Source organism: Limulus polyphemus, unplaced genomic scaffold (assembly GCF_000517525.1).
Source record: "Limulus polyphemus unplaced genomic scaffold, Limulus_polyphemus-2.1.2 Scaffold91, whole genome shotgun sequence".
In the NCBI taxonomy this organism is placed as follows: Eukaryota; Metazoa; Arthropoda; class Merostomata; order Xiphosura; family Limulidae; genus Limulus; species Limulus polyphemus.
The window spans coordinates 1,063,480-1,074,310 of NW_013665701.1; the positions used below are offsets into that span (position 1 = coordinate 1,063,480).

General features: G+C 34.8%; 1 protein-coding gene across 16 annotated transcripts in view; it reads left to right on the forward strand.

Moving 5' to 3' along the window:
• LOC106468799 (CUGBP Elav-like family member 2) overlaps positions 1-10,831 on the forward strand; it is a 371,251-nt gene that overhangs the window by 219,573 nt on the left and 140,847 nt on the right. The window contains exon 1 of one of the 16 annotated variants that reach the window (XM_022397873.1): positions 7,049-7,314. The exons of 14 other annotated variants lie outside the window; for them this stretch is intronic. The gene's annotated coding sequence lies outside the window, so the exon portion shown is untranslated. Of the gene's footprint in view, positions 1-7,048; positions 7,315-10,831 lie in introns of those variants that run through there. One more of the 16 variants, XM_022397888.1, reaches the window with a different exon arrangement.

The window sequence follows — 10,831 nt, forward strand, 5'->3', positions numbered from 1 at the left end:
AGCTGATGTAAAGGAAGGAGTTCAGTAACTAATGTATGTGAGTTAGCTGATGTAAAGGAAGGAATTCCGTAACTAATGTGTATGATTTAGCTGATGCAAAGGAGAGTTTGTTTTAAAACCAAGGAAGGAAATCAGGATGGCTTAGTTTAGAGGATTATTATATTTTAAATGTGATTACATTGCACTGATATTATCTTGTTCCAAGGTGATTTACGGCACTAAGCATCCAGTAGTGATTTGCTAACTTTTACAGTTAACTAGGAAAGATATTCATAGATCCTTTAAATCTCATGGCTATTGGTAAATGCGATATTCAGTATAGAATATTTATCTGACTAGTTTGAGTGTATAGTTTTTGAGTAACGCACCAATTCTTATCTAAAGCTCCTATTATAGAATTGAGACGCGATATATTGTTATCGGTTTGGTGCTGTGCTTCAGTATTTCAACAAAAAATAAAAAGTATGTGTATTATTAATATTATGCTGTTACATCTGTTGTCCAACAAGCTTTTCCATTTGGCTTCAGTGCAGTCTTGAAAAAGCAGGAGTTGTCGTTCGCATCTGTATAAATATTTATAACTTGCAAGGAAACGCATTCAAGAACATGCTTATATTTGGTAATGCTAATAGTGGGCTCTACCTTACTACAGGGGGGAAAGGGAAACACACTCAAGAACATGCTTATATTTGGTGATACTGATAGTGGGCTCTACCTTACTACAGGGGGAAAGGGAAACACACTCAAGAACATGCTTATATTTGGTGGTACTGATAGTGGGGGAAAGGGAAACACACTCAAGAACATGCTTATATATATTTTGTAATACTGATAGTGAGTTTTAACTTACTACGGGGGGGGGTCAGAAACACACTGAATATGCTTGTATTTAATAGTGCTGACTATGGATTCTATTTTACTACAGGGAGGGCTCAGATTATCCGACTTCACTACAGTACCGGAAATGGATGAATTAACAATACCTGCTATGAAAGTACCATAGTGCTTGACTATATCGTAGATGTAATATTTAGGCAGTGTAGTATATTTTTATGTTCAGATATGATTCACTGCCCACCTGACATACAGGTTCTTTGGAGGGGGGTAACGACTTCATTTTTAGCCACCAGACAGCAAGACTGCCCAAAATGCGTTATTTGAATGTAAATGTAAGCACGATATATTATCTGTATAATTTGTGAATAGGTTGTATGTTTCACTTACTTGTTCAATAAAGCCTCACGTAATATTGTAATAAACATAACCATTCAGGTGAATTGTAATGGGTATAATATTTGTACCAGTGTTTTTGTTTCCTTATAGGCGAAAAAAATGTTTTTAAATATATTTGAGACAATCATATTTACAAATTTTTTAATAGTTTTAACTAAATTTTCGTCAATATAATATGGTGTATATAAGCTTATCACATTATACCAAGGTTACTTTTCAACTTGCTGGCTCGAACATGAAGGAGAGTCAAAGGCCAGCCTTTGGAGTCTGTATTCTTTCGTGGCACTGCAAGATCAGTAACTTCTTTTTTTCTTTATCTTCAGGGAAGAAGTTGGCATTTGTGCTGCCCTTTATCTCGGGCTCGGTTGTTGCCAGTGCACACACCCGCAGGTTGTCGATAGCTTGTAGCTAGATGCCGTCAAGAAGCAAAGCGATTTTTTTCCTTTGTTGCTCATATCATTGTCTCGTAAGTTTTCATACACCGCACGTCCTTGTAGAGACAGAAAACGATGGGCAGGTAAAGAGGGATCCGTCGTTTCCTCCCCCCAGATTAAGTACTTGAGAAAGACAGACAACCCAATTTGGTTTCAGTTGTTCCGACAGAACACGTACCAATTAGGTTAGAACGGGGCTGAGATTGGCAGACACAAAGAAAAATGTCTTTCAAACCATACAGTTAGAAACCTATGGTAAACAGGCTACCGGCACACTGAGTATGGCAAAACAATTGTTGAAGTCCTATGGGAATAAGCTAACATACAGGAACAGCGATCCTGACCCTTCGGCGCCACCGGGCAGGGAAACTGTTATAATCATTGTATTGTAAGAAGAGGTTAGGCTATGTGGTTTGTAATAATCAGTTTCTAATCTGTTTCAATGTCACGTACAAGATACCGACTGCAAGACCTCAGTTTTTGGTTTTTCTCTTTGCTGAAAAGCTATTATTTATCGAGGGAGTTGAAAAATTTACAGAGCAGAATTGCACCGTTTTTATTGAGTATAGTACTGTTCTTGATCTGTTGATGTGCTGGAAATCCTTACTTTGTACAAAACGTGATTTAATTCAGTTACTAGTAATTTTAGTGAAGTTGGACAAGGTTGAAAGCTGTACTTAATTGTTCCATGTTCAGGTCGTTTATTACACCATTGGTAGTAAGAGTTTAGCTGTCAAACATATGTGATTTAAACCAAATTTTATTAAAAACAGATGGAATAAAATAATATAAAATGATGGGGAATACTCTTGAAAGTCATATTTTATGTGTAACGTGATACATTTCTCGTTAAAGTATCGCGTTTTATGGGAATAAAAAAAAATGGTATCAAAACAGCCTTTTCTTTCTATTTCGGGGGAATGCAGCTGAGCAGTCTGTCCGTAGAGAAGTGTGTGACGTTTAGGAGTAAAGATGGGGCGTTTTTCTTTATGTGTGCAGGGTCGTTCCCATTGAGCTGGCATGGGTGGTAGACCCCCCCAATGGAGAATTCTGCCTCACAGTAGCTCTCAGCAGAGATGTATGTAGCCTTTTAAGATGATTAAATTCTCTACATTTTGATTCCTACTGACGTGAAAATATTTTTATACCCCTCAACTAACTGTTCTACCTTACTTTCCCCCCACTCCCCACACAGAAAAAAGTAAATGAATAAATCTTGGAAATGCCACTGTTCTTGTGTGTGATCGAGGTGTGTGATTTGGGAAGACGCGAAAATGGTCTACAGTTTAAGCCCGCATCATGTTGAGAAATTAAGTTACTGTGAACTTCGATACTTGTGCACAGATATTGATCCCTGCTTATTGTTTACTTTGTTTTTGTCGGTACAAATGATGTAATATGTGAGCTACTACGACTGTATATTGTGTAACAGATTAGTGTATGCTTCTTTAGACATATAAATATTTGTTTCTATATGCATCATCTGAGGTTTTGTGAAACAAATTCTGCGCTCAATCACTCTGACATATGCTGCTCACAAATTGTTTGTGCGGGTAAGTGATTGATGGGGTTTCACATTCTGCTTGCTTTGACTGGTTTCATAATCTTGATTTTGATGTCGTTTACAACTATACAACACATTCTGTTTCAGTCATAGAGAATACCATTCTGAGTAGTAAATACTTGTGTTTTCTTTCGAATAAGGGAGAGGAAGAGTAAAGAAGGAAACATTGTTGTGAAATTGCAGTAAGCCAAGATATCTGGTTCTAGCCGGTCTAAACGTCGCTCAAGATAGTAGCAAACCAGTTAAAGAACTTAATTGCATTTTGTCTTGTGTGAAGCAAGCTAAAAGTTGTTTAGCAGGATGTACTGAAGGGGCAAAAAGAAGGGGAAAGGGAATGATGCGCACGTGTGGTGGAAGACGCTGGATGAGAATGATAACTATTTCAAGGCTTTTCAGTTTGCAACTCTTAAAAAAAATCACTTTTTTCTCATTCATATATTTGTTAAACGTGTAAGCTTTAAATATATAAGGGAAGATATACATTTACTACTAAAACAAAAAGTAAATAATATAAACTACATTCCGTGGTTTTTGATAACGTATACCTTTAAGTAAAAGTTGATGAAAACAATTTGTATACTGTTGAATGTTCTGTTTGAGTTTTGATACAACAACGAACAATGACCGTCGTTTTAATAACTGTTTTATAAAGTGTATTGTATCTATAATAAACTACCATAGATGGAAATATGCATATTGCGCTCATCTATTAAACTTCCACAGCTTTAACATATAAGACTGAGGAAGTAGTGCTCTTCATTTAAAGAGTCCTAACTAATTTATGGAAATTATTCAGACTTGTTTGTTAAAGGTAGTTGAAATCGATGTTTCAAAGGAGATTGTAGTTGGTTTCAGAATGTTCAGTAGTCGCTTACCTATAATACTAGATGTTCTTCCGCAGGGTCCCCGAAACTTTTGTTTCAAAAGTAAATAAAGCCAAAATGAATAAAAATACTTTTATTTCTTGCATTTTAAGTTCGTACATATGCTTTACTACAGAGTGCATAACTCTTCTCGTAATTCATGGTGTAGGCACGTTTTACTGACGTCACGACAGCACACATTGCAACATGAAGTGTCCTTTATGTGACATAATTTGGTGTATACTGCCCGCCTACAGACTACACACTACTGTATTGTGGTTTGATGGGTAAAACAGGTAACCTTTAACTCCCTTTCGGGGAAATAAACATTCTAACCTTTCGTATATAGTCAGTAGAGTAGGAATATGACTGGATAATAGGGTCTAGTAACAACTATAATATAAATAGGAAATCGGCACTACTAGGTGTTAAAAACAAAGTTGATAAGGTGTTAACCTAGCATCATCATGCGACAGAAGTATTTATGCCACACAACGTTTCGCCGGTGTTATCTTGGCATCTCTAGACAATAAAACTGATTGTGTTTGTTGTCTCCTGAAGATGCCAAAATAACTTGCGAAACTTTGTGAGCCATATCAACTTTGTTTAACCACATACTACTACCGATTTTTCATTTATATTGGAGTAGAAAGATGTTGAACAATGGCCGGGTGTGATAAGTTAGCATTCTTTCTAAACGTTCAACATTTTTCATGCGTGTGTAGTGTCTGTGCCAAAGATGTGGCATTTATGTAAAAACTAGGGTATAGCCCATCAAAAATGACGGGGCAAGTATTACCACCGAACACCCACTCCATAGTATACCCTAACCTCACATTTCACAGCTAACTGAACTAAATTTTGCGAAATCAAGCTTGATCAGTATAGGTATAAAAGTGGAGTCGAGACAGTCAAACGTCGGTAAGTTCCTTTATGAGCCAATCAAAATTAAGATCATTCATGATATGACTTTGTAGCGTATTCATAGAATAATTATTTGTAAAAATCAATTAGATTAAAACTTCTAATACAAAGAAAAGCCAGTGCGTTTTGGTAACACTGCGTTCCAACAATGGATTTTATGTCATGTTGTTTCATATTGAAAGTATAAAATGAAATGTATAAACAACAAAACTTGAAAAATATTTGCTGATTTCTCAATTTAGTCTCCGTTGATTAAATGAGTTTGTTTTTATTAAAAACGTTGGTGATATAACAGAAAATAACTTAATTCAGAAACGATTTAAGTTTAAAATTGAATAGATATTTTACTTTCATGATAAATTTATGCACCTGGCTCTAGGCTAGATGATCCCAACATTCACTACACTTATAAGGTTTCACGGCACCCCCATCCTCACTGCCCTCGTCACTAAAATCGTAATGGATAGACAGTAATCAATCTATTGTATCTGGATAAATGTATTTGGGCTTTTATGACAACCCCTATTTCGAGAAATCAAGCGTTACATGACGTGACACACACGCTTTTTATATAGGTTACCGTTAGATTATACAGCTACTTTAACTAATAATACACTTTTTCTTATGGATAGTGTTGTTATCACGTTGTTTAATAGTAATAGGCTGGAGTGCACTATTTAGAGAAATCAAGCGAGACGTGACACTGACTTTTATATAGGTTAGATACAGTATAAAAATTATAGTTTTTATATAATTCCCTGTGGGGGTGGATAAAGATATGCTGGCCCCACTCCTGTTTTTATTCCACAAATAGTTCGTTGCCATTAATTTAGAAGCCGTTTACAATTTCTATCGGCATAAAAATGCTTTGTTCCGCAGAATCTGTTTTTTGTTTTAATGTAGTTACGTTATGAAACGTTATATACAGACCGATCTTAATATCCGATTGTATTAGAATAGACCCTCATGGACGTAGCAGTGGTACAGGAAATAGTGTGATAATAGTTTAAAGGTTACAGTAAGAGTTCACACAAGGCCAGGAACAATAAAACTGAGGTCACAGTTGCGTGTTTCCCACTCGTCTACAATACGAGCAACTGACTGATTGCTAATAACACGAGATCATGGGACTATCATAATGAATGAGCTTAATCCGAACTATCAACCAAATTGTCACCTTCAACTGATGGTTGATGTTTTTATCTTGCTGTATTTATAAATCTGTCTCGCTTTATCATCCTATATTGTTAACTCAGAACATGCATATAGGTTCCGAATGTTTGCACTACACATTTAACTCCCAGCACATGATTATTCATGTCTGCTTTTAGTTTGTTCTATTTGGATTTGGTAACAAATTATAAAATTATATACACTCTCGAGATATCTAAGAAAACTTGTGCTGAACGCACGCGCGCGCACACAATGTAAAACTATCAAAAAAGGTATAAGGATGACAAAGGTTTTTACATCTGCTTTTCCAGATCATCATCATCATCACTGTCGCAATTTAAAAAAGAACAGCCCCGAACTGGACTTTAACATTAGATTTAATGTTGTACTTAAAACAAGATCTTATACCTAAAGATAATGATCAGTGATGCTGTAAGCAGTTTGGATAACAAAAAAACGTGCTAAACGAAAAAAGGGAAACATTTTGTTATACCTGATTAAGTGCACACTATCTGTGTTTCTTCTGTAAGTGCGAGTTTTTGTAACTTTATCCTATATCAGGCAGTGAATCGTGGTAGAAGAGTTATGTAATGTAGATCTTTTGTGCATTCATGGTTAATTGCTGTTTAGAAAACGTCGAAGTTCATTTCCCGATATGCAGTTGTTGATATCACCAAAACGCATCATTTTCTCGTGTCCATTCTTTCTAACCTCACCCCGAATAAATAGGCCCTCCCATGAAGCTACGGCTAGAAGCAGACGAGCTCACGCGCTTGCCCGTCTCTCACACACACGTTAAAGCGACTGCGAGACAAAAAGTGTTTGTTGAGTTGTCTACTGGCCTTTGGTTGAGAAACTTTGTTCTGTGGGCTATTTATGTGTAAAGTTGTAACTAATTCTCAATGATCAAACACTTATAACTACAGAAGTCGTCACTTCAGAATCTAGTCTAAAAATTAAAGATTTATAACTTGTACTCATTGCGAAGAAGTTCGATAGGAAGTGACTGTTTTGTCTTCTTGAAATATCATTGTATTCCGGCCGCGTATCTCTTGTTTCAAGATGTTCAACAATTTGATTGTGAAAGGAAAACATTTGTAGCAAAGTCGGGTGCTTCTGTTAAGTAAGTATTTCTTTTTCTTTGAAAGTTCAACTGTTTATGAAAACAGTTTGCTTGGACATTAACTATGCCGGTAAATACTTCTGAGACACGCATAGTGTAACGTAGACCACAATATTATTTTAAGGAACTTAGTTGTAAGAGGTAACTAAGTGAAGGTACATAGCAAGGTTTATTGTAATTAAGTCCACCTAAACGGTGATATCTGGTGTAATACTATAAGAAAAACTGATACTCTTCGGAATAAACACAAGTTTTAGTTGTCTATGTTGGTTTAAAGTGACATTGAACAAAGGGTATTTCTCTCTTTAATTGGTTTATTATTTTCCTCTATCACACCAAAAGGATAGTAGACACGTTTCTGTTTGTAGATGGATATCTTTAGTACGATAACTGTGTATAATGGCGTTTATATTGAACTCGATGGTGCACGATATTGTTTCTCTTTTTTTTTTTGCGTATTAGGCTACCGTTAATATGTGTAAAGATAGTTTAATACGCCTAGAAATTCCTGTCTTACGAGAAAAGGAGCGACTCTGTTATTTCTTTTGCATTCGCTTAGTTTTCGAGTTCCTTGCCTCATCACGTCACTGGTTGATCGAAAGGGAAGGAGTCTATCCTTAGTGTGTTGTGCAGGGAAAGTAGAAAGCGCTGATATTAAGTTCTAGGCACGTTGTTTTCCTTGTTTAAACAACGCTGAGATTCCGTGAAATCGTAATTAAAAAGGACGTTTGCCCACCGCATGTCTTGAAATCGTTATTACGTCCTCTCTAGGACGTTACTTATGAATTGTCACGGAGTGTGATTTCATTGTTCACACACACGTACATAGGATTTAAAATAAACACAAAAGAAACTTGGTTAAGATACTTACAAAGTGAAAGGTATTAAATATATATATATATATAATATGCACACTTAAAGTAATGTTAAACACGTTATTTGAAAAATATTTTCATCTGGTATATGCCATTTAATATCGAAATAAGCGTATTAATGGTATATAGTTTTATGTAGCTGCTTTTAGAAATAAAGAAAATACCATTTATTCAGATTAATAAAACATTTTTACCATAAGAGTTTATTGAAGCGTTAACCTTTTCCGTTATTCTTATCCTTCATGATATGGCTTGAACAGTTTCAGTTAATAAGCATATTTCTTGAGTTTAAATAGTCAACACTAGAAACCAGAACTTGTGTCTTTAGTAGTGTGAACTCACTCTCAAGTCATTCTTTTGAATCTCAAATTACTGTATGGCAACGTTTGCTTTTTTTGTTTACTTCTAATAAAGAGAGAACAAATGTGGGAAAGAGAATCAGACCATACACATAGCTTTAATAGTTAAATGGTAAAGTATACTGTTTTAACTAGATTATTAAGTATGTATAAAGGGTTCTTTTGAAGTGGGGTTCCTAACTTTTCTTTGTTTGTAGTTTGCGAGTGAAATCACGTACATTGTGAAGCCAAATTTGGCTTCAGCAATTACAAGTCTCAGCAAATACAGTTTCTTCATAAAGCTTTCGTTCGTGTAGACTGATGTTAAGTGTTCTCTAAAAATAAACTAGAGGTTAGGTCATGAATAATAACCGAAATAGTGTGAACACTTTGTCTGTTGGAAGAAAACTAGGATTTAAAGAACAGTGTTTAAAAATCTGAAGACTAGATGTGGTAATCAACCCCAACGCATTTTTCAAACTGCTTCAAACATTACTTACGCATTTAGAAATATTTAAATTTCTTTTCGCTTTTTCAGATGTTTAAACAGATTACTGTAAATTGTTTTCGATCTTACTTAAATTCTGTTTTGGCTATTTTAAACTGTTTCTGCTTTTACAAGGAAAATTTGTTGTATACTTCTAAGCAAAATATACTCCTTCATAATTTGATAATTGTCGGTTTACATAAAGTATAGGTATTGCTCAATTATGTCAGGATGATTTGGTTTTTAGTTATGTAAGGTCCGATAGAAAATCATTACAAATTAAACGTCGCCTCGAAGCATTTACAAATATTTTAGTTTCCATTTTAATAACGCCTACTATTGAACTTTGTATGAAAAAGGTATGCTTGCAGTCTTTCTTGTAGTAAATAATGTCTGACGCACAACATTACCCTGTTAGTTGTTAACTTTCTAGTTTTGTTTCAGCTTGAAAATTTCTATTTATCCGTGTTTCATTAAGACTTTAATTCATTTATTTTTATTTGAAGAAAGATTGGTTGTTTATGTTTTAGGTATATTTCTTAAGAATTGACAGCATAGCTAAAACTAGCCAGGCTTGTATGGTACACTAGCAGTTGTTTATAGTTAAATATACACGCGGGCGTGTGATTAAATCGAATTAGTGTGTTAGTTTGAGGATGAAAATTGAAATAATTAGGTTCCGTTTGTGGTGTATTACATCGTCCTATCAGAAGTGAGGTACAAAGGGTTGAGTACGTTTATATAAAATTATAATGACCAACGTTCATCCAGAAAGAGTCGTGTAACAAGTCAGTCCCAGAAATGCAAAGCAAAGTGCGATTACTTGTAACAGGTGAAATTTCACGAAGACAAAAAGGCAGTTGCAAAAGCTATCCACGTGCCCCAGGAAACAGTGTGCAACATATTCAAGAAGGATCTATGTGTAGAAAAGCTGCATAAGTCAAGGGTACACAAGTTGCTTGAACGACATATCTGTTCAACCGTCTCGTACCTCAAGCGGCTAGAGAGTTAAATGGGTATTCGTAGTATTCATTAAGAAGATATGCTGATCGAGTCGCCGAACATAGTTGTTTTAACATAACGTACTCAACCTTGGTATTTATGTTTATCTTCTCTCTTTGAATCATTTCCGTATTAAGTTTAATGAGTAAATTTTATGCAGTTATAAAGCTGGACAATGTTTTTGAACCCAAAACAAAGCGTACATTGACATAGGCATATTGTTTGTTTTTTACAACTACGATAATAAATATCACTGACAGAATAAAATGCTCTAACTGATAAGTAACGCAAGTTCAGAGTGATTGAGTTAATTTGTTTAAACGTTGACATAAAAAGAACCCATAGCTTCACGAAAATTGTGTCAAGTTTATTTTGTTGTTTGAAAATGTTTACGCATTTCTTTGAGCTATACATGTTCAATAATTCATCAATTACAATAAAAACATCATTCATAATTTTTAATCTATGAATCTGAGTGAAATATTGTGTTATTGCTAGGGGTGGGGTTTCGTTATTTTATAAAACTGTTTTGTTGAATATCTGTAGAGGTCTAAGTATCCCATGTCAAGAAGATTGAAGCTAATATATACACCTGGAAAAAAGTTAAGCACCCCCGTATTTTTTTTCAAGTGATTCAGATTCGACGTTCTTGTGACTGATTATAAATTACCATTCAATCTAAACGTATTTATCAAATGAAATTATGCATTATTGGGCACAAGAAAACAAGATTATCACCGTAAAATAACAATTTTTAATTTACATATCATGACATCAAAATATGGACAGTTTTCACGCTTAAAATTATCTTTAAT